The sequence below is a fragment of the Tympanuchus pallidicinctus genome, unplaced genomic scaffold (assembly GCF_026119805.1).
Source record: "Tympanuchus pallidicinctus isolate F22 unplaced genomic scaffold, pur_lepc_1.0 scaffold1, whole genome shotgun sequence".
Taxonomy (NCBI): Eukaryota; Metazoa; Chordata; class Aves; order Galliformes; family Phasianidae; genus Tympanuchus; species Tympanuchus pallidicinctus.
The window spans coordinates 56475509-56485077 of NW_026294618.1; positions in this window are offsets into that span (position 1 = coordinate 56475509).

The following is a 9569-nucleotide window of genomic DNA, read 5'->3' on the forward strand; positions in this document are numbered from 1 at the left end:
CAGAGGCAGGAGCAAATTGAAGAACAATGGCTATCTGAGGCACTCCCTGGCTGCATCATCTGAAGTTCACAGACAGTGAGAAGGAACTGAATCATAAACTCTTGGGTGAGATTCTGAGGGAGGAGAGAGAGATTGTAGCTGATACGCTTTAGAGATTCAACTAGATATTTTTTTGGGGAAAGTAAGATTTCTAGACATCTTATAAATAGAAGGCCACATCTCAGCTTGATTACTTCAAAACAGCTTCCTGCAACCTCCCACTAGGAAGACAAGCAATTAGAATAATCACAGCAATAAGTCAAAGATACTTAAAATTGAAACTTGTGTAACAATTTTTCCTTTCTTAAATCTCTGCTGGGCTATATCAAAAGAACAGTTCAATGTATATTTGTGTAGCTGAGAACACCCTAACATGCTTTCTTTTCTTGCTAAAGTTACAAGGTACTGTGGCTATTTGGGTGCCTTTTAATACAAAGCATAATCATGCAGATGGAGATGTTGCCAACAATATTGAAAGCAAGAAGCCTCACTGTGCATCAGTTTGCTAGGAATAAAGGTGACTCAGAAGAGGAGACTACCTCATTTTCCATTAGGGATATTCAAAAACCCAAGGACTATGGTCAGGAAATGTATATTTGAAAAACATGAGAAAAGAATGAGCTAGCCCCCTCTTTTGGTTAACTGATAAACACTACTAGGAGTTGGTATTTGTTAAACTGAAGATACTGAAACTCTTCCTCCTCTCTCACCTATTAGCCCACTGTATTGTCAGATATCATCTATGCACATGGCTCTTGGGCATCTGTGTTAAGTTGGTGCTGTTTCTAAATCTAGATATCCTAATTAAATCAAAATTTTGAATCTAGGCTCTTAGGGTCTAGACTCATGCACAGTCTACTTCTGTTTAGAGGCAGATACCACTTTCTAGGACAAGAAACTCAGAGATATAGAGAAGATCCTCCCAGTACAGAATCTGTAGGGGTGGATTAAACGTGGGAAGAATCTATTGTACTACACCATGAGTTTGGTAGGACATGGTAAGGCACAACTTCATATGTATTTAAAGGAATTGTAGAAAAAATATCTGTTTTTGAAACCCAAAGAATAATTAACATTAAGCTCACCACCTCATGTTTCTGCTAAATAGTAGAGATTGATGACAAAATTTACCCATGACAGAAGCCACTAATGATTGCCTGTGAATTCTAGAGGTACCAGTAATTTTTTAAAAAACATGCTGAAAAAGTTACTTATACCTTGCTGGAAAAGTTGGGAAAAAATAGTTTTCTATTTTCATCTTTCCCATTATTTTAATGAGAGTCTTGAGGTTAAAAAGTGTAAAAATTTTCCTCTTCAAGCAGAAAAAAGGACTGTCAGTATTAACATTCAATTATCTTTAAATATGTAAATATGCATGTACATAGTGAAAATTTTAAAAAAACAAAAAACCAAAAAGACAGAACTGAACCGAAGAGTTGACTTATATAGAAAATGCAGATGCACATAATAATTGTTTTGATTTTCATTTCTCACAATATTGCCACTTAAACAGGCATTTCTAAAAATATGCTTAGATCTATGAGCACTTAGCTACTGTTAAAGCACTTAGGTAAAATGTAGGTTTCCAGGAGTGGATAGACTTTTTTATTTTTCTCACCAAAGTTATCAGTGATAATTTCATGTATCATGACCTAACCTGGTTGTGTTGTATCAAGAAATTATTAAATCTAGATCTTTCCTCTTTCTGAAGAGCCTACTCCTTGATCTGCCATCTGAATTCATTTGCCTCAGTCAAAAATAGAGAACTTATCAAAGAACTAATATTTGTGTCTAAAGTAACATGTCTCAGTTTGTCTGAAACAATAAAAACTGTAAGCTTGAGCAGCAAATTAAAGGTTATTAACTTGGGAAGTGAGGTGCTGCCAGAGAGGCTGTTAGACTATCTCAGTCTTCTTGAACTTGTTCATGCAGCAAAAAGTCACCTGGATTTTGGCAAGAGCACTGTGCTTAAACTACTGATCCTAGACTTCTCTAAGGGAGCAAAGAGAGCCAAAGAGATACGATGTCAAGATAGGAAACCTGGTGTGGGAAAGAGAAATGTGGATCAAAAAGAAAGTTGGACTGTGCAAAATGTCAATATGAGCCATTTTTTGAAAAGGACCTTCACTGGGAAAGGGTGTGAGCACTGCGAAGTTTTTGAACCTGCCGACATCACACTGATGTCAACTGCAAACTGCCTCACTTACTATTCTCAGTAAATATGAACATGTGCTGAAAGGCTATAGCATTTTTAATGCTGCCTCTCATTTCTTATACCAGCCCTTGCAAACATTCAGGTGAGGAGCTGTCAGATTTTTGAAGCAGTTCACCTCTATGTAGAATTACCAAACACCCCTGTGGTAACACCATTACCTGTGAAATCCCTGCTTGGCTCCTTTGTTGGTACTGAACTGGTGGGCAAGACCAGTAGCATCCTACCAATAATGCAGGAGTTTATGAGGTATCTGAAAGAAATACTGAGCGTCCAGATCAACTGTAGGTTTCCGTGGCACTTTGTCCCATGTTCAGACCATCCTGATTCAGAAGCATCATTCTGCATTGCTTTCTAGGGGAAGGTTCCTCTAATTAATGAAACTAATTAAATGCCCAACACATTTCTGAATCAGACAGCTGTTTCTTTTTAATTTACACAAAATTAATACAGTGATTGTGTGGGCACATCAAATGCTCTTTTTTTTTTTTTTTTACCCCACTTGACAGCTTGATAATGTTATTTTAAGGCACCTGGCAGACAGACTAATCTGTAAGGGTTGAGGTGCTGGGTGGTTGTCCTAGTTTTGTCTGTCTGGAACAGAGCTGATTTTCTTCATAGAGGCTTGCACGGTGCTGTATTTTGGAGTTGTGGTGTAAATGGTGGTGATAACACACTAAAATATTTGGCTGCTGTAGGGGGCCTCCTTTGCAGGGGAATTGGGCTCAATATCTCTAGAGGACCCTTATAGACCCTACAATTCTGTGATTCTCTGATTCTGTGATATTAGTTGCTGCTATTTAGTTGTTACACAGCAATAAGATATTTCCTGCTTCTCATACCATCCTGCTTGTGAGAAGACTGGAGGTGAACTAGAAGCTGGGAGGGGACAAGCTAGGAAGGCTGACTTTGGCTGACCAAGGGGATATTCCTTACCATGTGATATCATGCCCAGCAATAAAAGCTGGTGGGAGACATGGATCAAAGATGAAGATTCAAAGTGATGTCATCTGCCTTCCCATGGAACTTTTACCTTCTAGAAGCTCTGCTTTCCTGGAAATGGCTGAATGCCTGCTGCTGAGAAGTAGCAAATGAAATCCTAGTCTTGCTTTACTTCATACACAGCTTTTCTTTATCTATTATGCTGTTTTTATCTCGTCCCACTATGTTTCTCACTTTTATCTTTCTCATTCTACCCTCCATCCCAGTGAGAAGGGATGTGAGTGCGGAGCTGTGTTATGCTTGGTTGTGTGAATGCTGGAAGTTGAGCCACAACAATCTCATGCTGAGAACTTTTATATTCAAGATGTGGAATGAGTCAGTGGAAAACTGATATTCAACAGCTGAAAACTGGTAAACTGCCAGTGAGAAGAATCTGAATACCTGCATATAAGGTTGACATCAACAAGAGAGGAATAACTTGCTTCTTGAAGAGGATGTCAACAAATGGGGATGGGGAGAAGGCAGAATAACATTTCAATCCTTCCGAGAAAATTCATTTTTCTCTACCAGAAGCCTTTGTAGAAAGAAACATGTAGTTTAATGGTTGACACACAGTCAAGTTGGGAGAACTCTGGCTATAGCCTCCTTACTTTGGAAGAATTCCCTCCAGTAGTCAGTTCAAAAGCACAATTAGGGAGAAAAGAAGGCTGTGGGGTGACCTCATTGCAGCCTTTCAATACCTAAAGGGAGCCTACAGAGGGGAGGGGAATCAACTCTTTTAAAGGGTTGATATGTGTAGGACGAGGGGAAATGTTTTTGAGGGAGGGGAAATTTAGGTCGGACATCAGGGGGAAATTCTTTACCCAGAGAGTGGTGAGGTGCTGGAACAGGCTGCCCAGAGAGGTTGTGGATGCCCGGTCCTTGGAGGTGTTCAAGGCCAGGTTGGATGGGGCCCTGGACAGCCTGGTTTAGCATTAAATGTGGAGGTTGGTGGCCCTGCATGTGGCAGGGGTGTTGGAGATTCGTGATCCTTGAGGTCCTTTCCAACCCTGGCCATTCTGTGATTCTGTGATTCTTTGATTCTATCATCTTAATATCTTTGCCAGCTCCTAAGACTATGAGTCAGAATAAGAGAACAGAGTACATTCATTTTTTTTTTCTTCCCTTTAATAACTTGCAATTTCTGCAATAAATTTGTCTCCTTTCTACACATCAAACACAGCACAGCTTGCTGCTCTTGCTACTGACACTGATCCAGCATGAGCTGGAGGGCATATAATCAGAAGTTTATCTTCAGGTCTGCAGTCAGATGGCCCCTCATAGATGTCAAGGACATTTGTTCCTCCTGCCTTCATAGCTTGACAAAAAGAATGCTGCCAATGTGGAACAGGACACCTGCTATCAATTTTGCACACTTATCATTCAACAGAGAGAGACAGTGCACCCTGCATGGTACTTGGAAGGCCTATTGAAAAAGGACAAAAGAATCACAGAAGCCTCAAGTTTGTTGGGTCATTTTAATTTGAACTACTGCTTGTGAGGATGTAGAGGGAGCAGTGGATTTTTTTCCCTACAGCTGCATACTTTCCCTAATTTAGCAGAATATTGAATCAAGAGTCCTGCAGATCCCTGAGTTAGTTATCATCATATAAATGTATTTATTCTAGGCTATATAATCAATGTGTTGAATTAAGTGGAAATGGCCAGGAGTGTAAGCTTCTTGTACTTGCATTTTTAACTGAATGCATCATAATTTAGCTGTACATTATCCAGTCTGTGAAGAACTGTCATTTATCCACATTACCGTATTCATTTTCAAATTTTCCTCTTGCTGCAGCTTGTCTCAGGGCATGCTCCAAAGGAACCAGAAACAGGCCCAGCAGGTGCCAGCCACTCTCAAGCACACACCTGCTGCCTCTGCCCAGAAAACACATAGTCCTGTGTGAAATTCTAAACAGGATGGGTGAGAAGGGCAAAGGAGATTTACATTCTCTCAGTTAAATTTTTACTTCTATGTGTCTATCTCCTGCTCCTTCGTGCTAAGCAGGCAGCAAGCAGACATCTCTGTATGTTATGATCTTACCCTGCACTACCTTTTGTTTTTCATTAACCAATCTTTTCTAAATAGTTTTTGTGAAAGACTGCATAAACCAGCATCTTTCTCTTTACATAAGAAGTGAAGATTTGGATCAAATAAAATAGAGCTGATATACCATACTCAAAAGGACAAACCACTGCAGGAAGAAATGGGTCAAACAGCTAAGTGAAAGTTAATGCTTGAAGCTCTCCCCTGGAAGGAAGGAGGGCAGAATCTGGTCCTATGTCCAAACCACACAGCCTCTTGATGTGGGTTTTGTAGTACCTAAGATGGTGAATGTGATTTTCTTCAGCTAAGAAAACTTGCATGCTATCAGTGGTCAGTGTAATATGTCTGATGCAAAAAGGAAAACAGAAAGAGCTGGGAGGCAGTTTTAAACTCAGTTTTGAAAACATTATAATATCATATATACTAAACTGCTATGTAGTTTTGGGCTGCACAATACAGTGTGCAGTATGCTAGTGAATGTGCTTTCTGGTTAGAAACTCTGGCCCATGGGCTGTTCTTTTGGAGGATATGGAGAGCAAAGCTGGTGCAAGCCATGTGAGAGTGATATGTGGATTTTATCTGGATTTTTTCTATTAGCTAGGTTTTGAACTGGTATTGTTAAGATTGTCTGTAAAGACTGTCTTTTAGTGGATCCTCTTTAAACTCCTTGAAGTGTGTATATGCCATGTCCCACTTCACTGTCTGCCTTGTGGCCTTGCAGAAGAAGGCATCCTCTACCACATATCCCAGTCTTGCCATCATCCAACACCTGAACCAGCATGAGGCACTGTGCAGTATTCTGTACTAAGCTGAATCTACAGCTGTATAAACTAAATGTTTGGCACTGCTAGCTCTTATTCAGGTGAGTATTATTTTTTTACATGAGATATCTAATTAGTTTCAGTAAGATAGAATAATAGTTGAAAGACAAGATGATTAAAAAGACAGGCAGGGTGACAAAGAAGAAATGTTTGTTATTACAGAAGTGTGGTTTGGGGTCTTTAGTTTTCAAAAGACTGATAAATGCATTCCAGCAAAATGTCCCGAGTGGGAGGGAGGGAATGTCATCCAGAACAGATATATGGTGGTGGTTGGTGCCTGTAGGTCAGAGTCAAATGCCAAGCGATAGACAAAAGGCATCCACATTCCCCTTTGATACCCCCCCTTTGAATGAAGAGGAGTGCATTCCTGGAGCACAGGTACTTGCTTTTTGGTTGAATTTATTATCACAAGAAGCTCCACAATAAAGCAGAATGTAAATTTGACGCCATTAGCCAGGCCATGAAAAAACATGACTGATAAAGGACAGATTATTTTTGCATTCAAGGTCAAGCATTTGAAGAGCTGTTTTGCAGAGACAGTGGAAAATTACAGAAGTAGGATTTTCGTTGATCACTTCAGTTTTTTAATCTCTACAGCAGAACTGGAAATAGGTGAAAAATCTGTCCCTGCTTGTGGCTGTTTTCTTATCCTGTCAGCATTTTGGACTCATGTTACAGGTCTTCTGCTTTCTTTATAATTATTTTAAAGGATGAATTCTGTGGGATATGAAACTTGGAGGTTTGTTCACACTGAAGGTTCAACCTTTCTTCTTTCATGATGCATGAGTAACAAGCTTTACTCAGCCCCTGCACAGACATGGAAGCATTTCTCAGCATTGTCCTTTCTCTTTGAAAGACACGTTTAGCCTCCCTGCTTCCCCAGTCCTTGGCTTTTCAGCTGCAACTGCCAGCAAATTATTGTTGAACACTTTCCAGAAGCAGTAACATTCAGTCCCCAGTTTATAATAACGCAAAATCGGTATTCTGCTGTCAACCCCTGGTTTATAATAATGCAAAATCGGTGTTCTGTTGCTGGAATGTCTTATTCATTATGGGCCATGTCCAAATCACTTGAATTTGAAGATGTGGTGATACACACCAGCTAATTTGCCAGAAACTGCCTCATAAATGTGCAATTTGCCATACCAGCAACATGTGATTTATGAAGTCTCCTTCGCAGACCAAAATGCAGATTGGTTTATTCTATGGAGTTTAAGAAAGATAAACTCTCAACCAGCAATAAAACTCAAAGGGAAATAGATACCTAATTCTATAAGATGCAACTGAAAATTCCCATCTATTAGTGTTGAAAATAATATATCTTCATCAATATAAAATTATTTCAAACAGCTGGTTATCTCTCTCTCTCTCTTTCTCCCATTCTCTCTTGCATATTTGTCTTTTTCTCTCTCATGATCCATTTACTTAATTTCTGGAATGATCTAGAGATGATATCTAAGGTCAGGACTGTCCTTATCCACCTGTACAGTACAGATTTTGTTCCCACTCTCTCCAGTGTCCTTTAAGCATATATTCAATTAACCTCTGTTAAGTACTGTGTATACTGTGTACAGTGTGTAGGCAATAGAAGACCTCTTTCAGTTGTTTTGCATTCTGACATCAGATGAGGATAAATACAGGGCATGACATGACCCTCAAGGACCTGGCATAAAATTGGTAACATACAGACTGGATTTTTTTTATATATTTGTAGTTGACACTGATTTGATGAGGAAATTGCCTGAATTATTAACAAAAAAATCACACACTGATTTTCCCAACATGATTTCACATGATTGTGTGGTCGTGTTCATGTACACTTACATGTACATAGAATCATGCAATCACAGAATTATTTGAGTTGGACAGGATCCTAAAAGGTCATCTTATCCAACTCCTTTGCAATGAAGAGGGTCACCTACAGCTACATCAGAGCTCTCGGAGTCCCACTCAGTCTGACCTATGCTGAATTACATTTTGTTTGACGCTTGTAAATGCTTTTGTCAAAAAAAAAAAAAAAGTACAAAACCAAATCAAACCAAAAAAAACAAAACAAAACCCCAAACCCAGCAATACCTAACTTTGATATAAAAATGTATAGCATGTAACATGGAAACATGCAGTGGCCTGGATTACATTTATCCCTGTACTAAATCAATTGACTTCTGTGACCTTCTGCAAAGGAAATTTGAGCCACTTATGAATTATAGATATAACTGTTACTTTATGTCTTCTTGTAAATATTTGCTTAAAATGATTTAACATATGATTTTGCTTTATAATTTGTCGAAATGGCTTCTTACAGAAGTTTCTCGTTATGAAAGGTATCCCAACACATTAATCTTTTTATGACTATAGCTTTTCCAGGCATGTGTAATGTGATTGCTTCCCTGTACATTTTTTCTCTTACTATATAATGGGAAAATAATATTGGTATTCCCTCATAACCATATGGGGAACATTTTAGAGTATGTATTACACATGGAATATCTCTCTATGAAAACAGAACCACAGTTCATGACCTAGTATACTGTCAGTGGGTCTGGTACTGCCTGAAATGCTATAAACTTAGAGCTGTACCCCTTCTGCTTTGTTAAAGTAAGTCCATTGGTTTGAATGTAAGCTTGATTTGAATACCCTAGTGAATAATGGGTTAAACAACACATTCCAAGACTCTTTGTCTTCTCTGGTCCTTTGCTAGCTTTCAATACTGTTTGTTCAATACTGAACAACTACTGTTCAATACTGTTAAACTGGTTTAAACATGAGAGAATAAAAAGGCTTATCGTGTACCTTAAAATATTATAAGTACTGTTTTGGGCAAACTCAGGAAAATAAAAACAGTGCTTGTACAGTGCCAAGGTCTATGTCAGGCAGTAGTGGCTTTCAAACATTAGCACTTCCAACAGGCTAGATTCCCTGCTGATTGTAGTGTAATGAAGTTTACATAAAGCAGGAAGTTAAATCTATTTCCATACCAAAAGACAGTGGATTGAGAAAAATGTAAAGTCACTAAAATAATAATGAAACAGAATGGGTGGAAGAACAGCCCCCTGCAGCAGGCCATGTTAATTACCCTTGCAGCTGGGAGATCAATTTGCATATATATTCTTTGAAGCCCATCAGGTATGAATTGAACCACTGAACTGTTACATTTGATAATCTAGCTCTACAAAGCGCTTTTGCTAAAGATGCTATGTTTTGTAGGACTAGTTATTTTTCTATCTCAAAGTAAAGAGCTGTACTTAATTTGTTCTTGTATAAACAGTTCTGTGTGTGTGACTTCCTGGAGAACCAGGTTAGCAACATAATCTCATCAAATGCATTGGTACTACTGATTAAATACAAAAGAGATACAGTCAAATAGCCTTGACAACAAATGGAAACAAGGAAATTAAAACTTAAAGCTAGTGGTGACAAGCATGACTCAGGGGATAGTTAATGAGATATGGAGCTTTTGAGCTCCAGG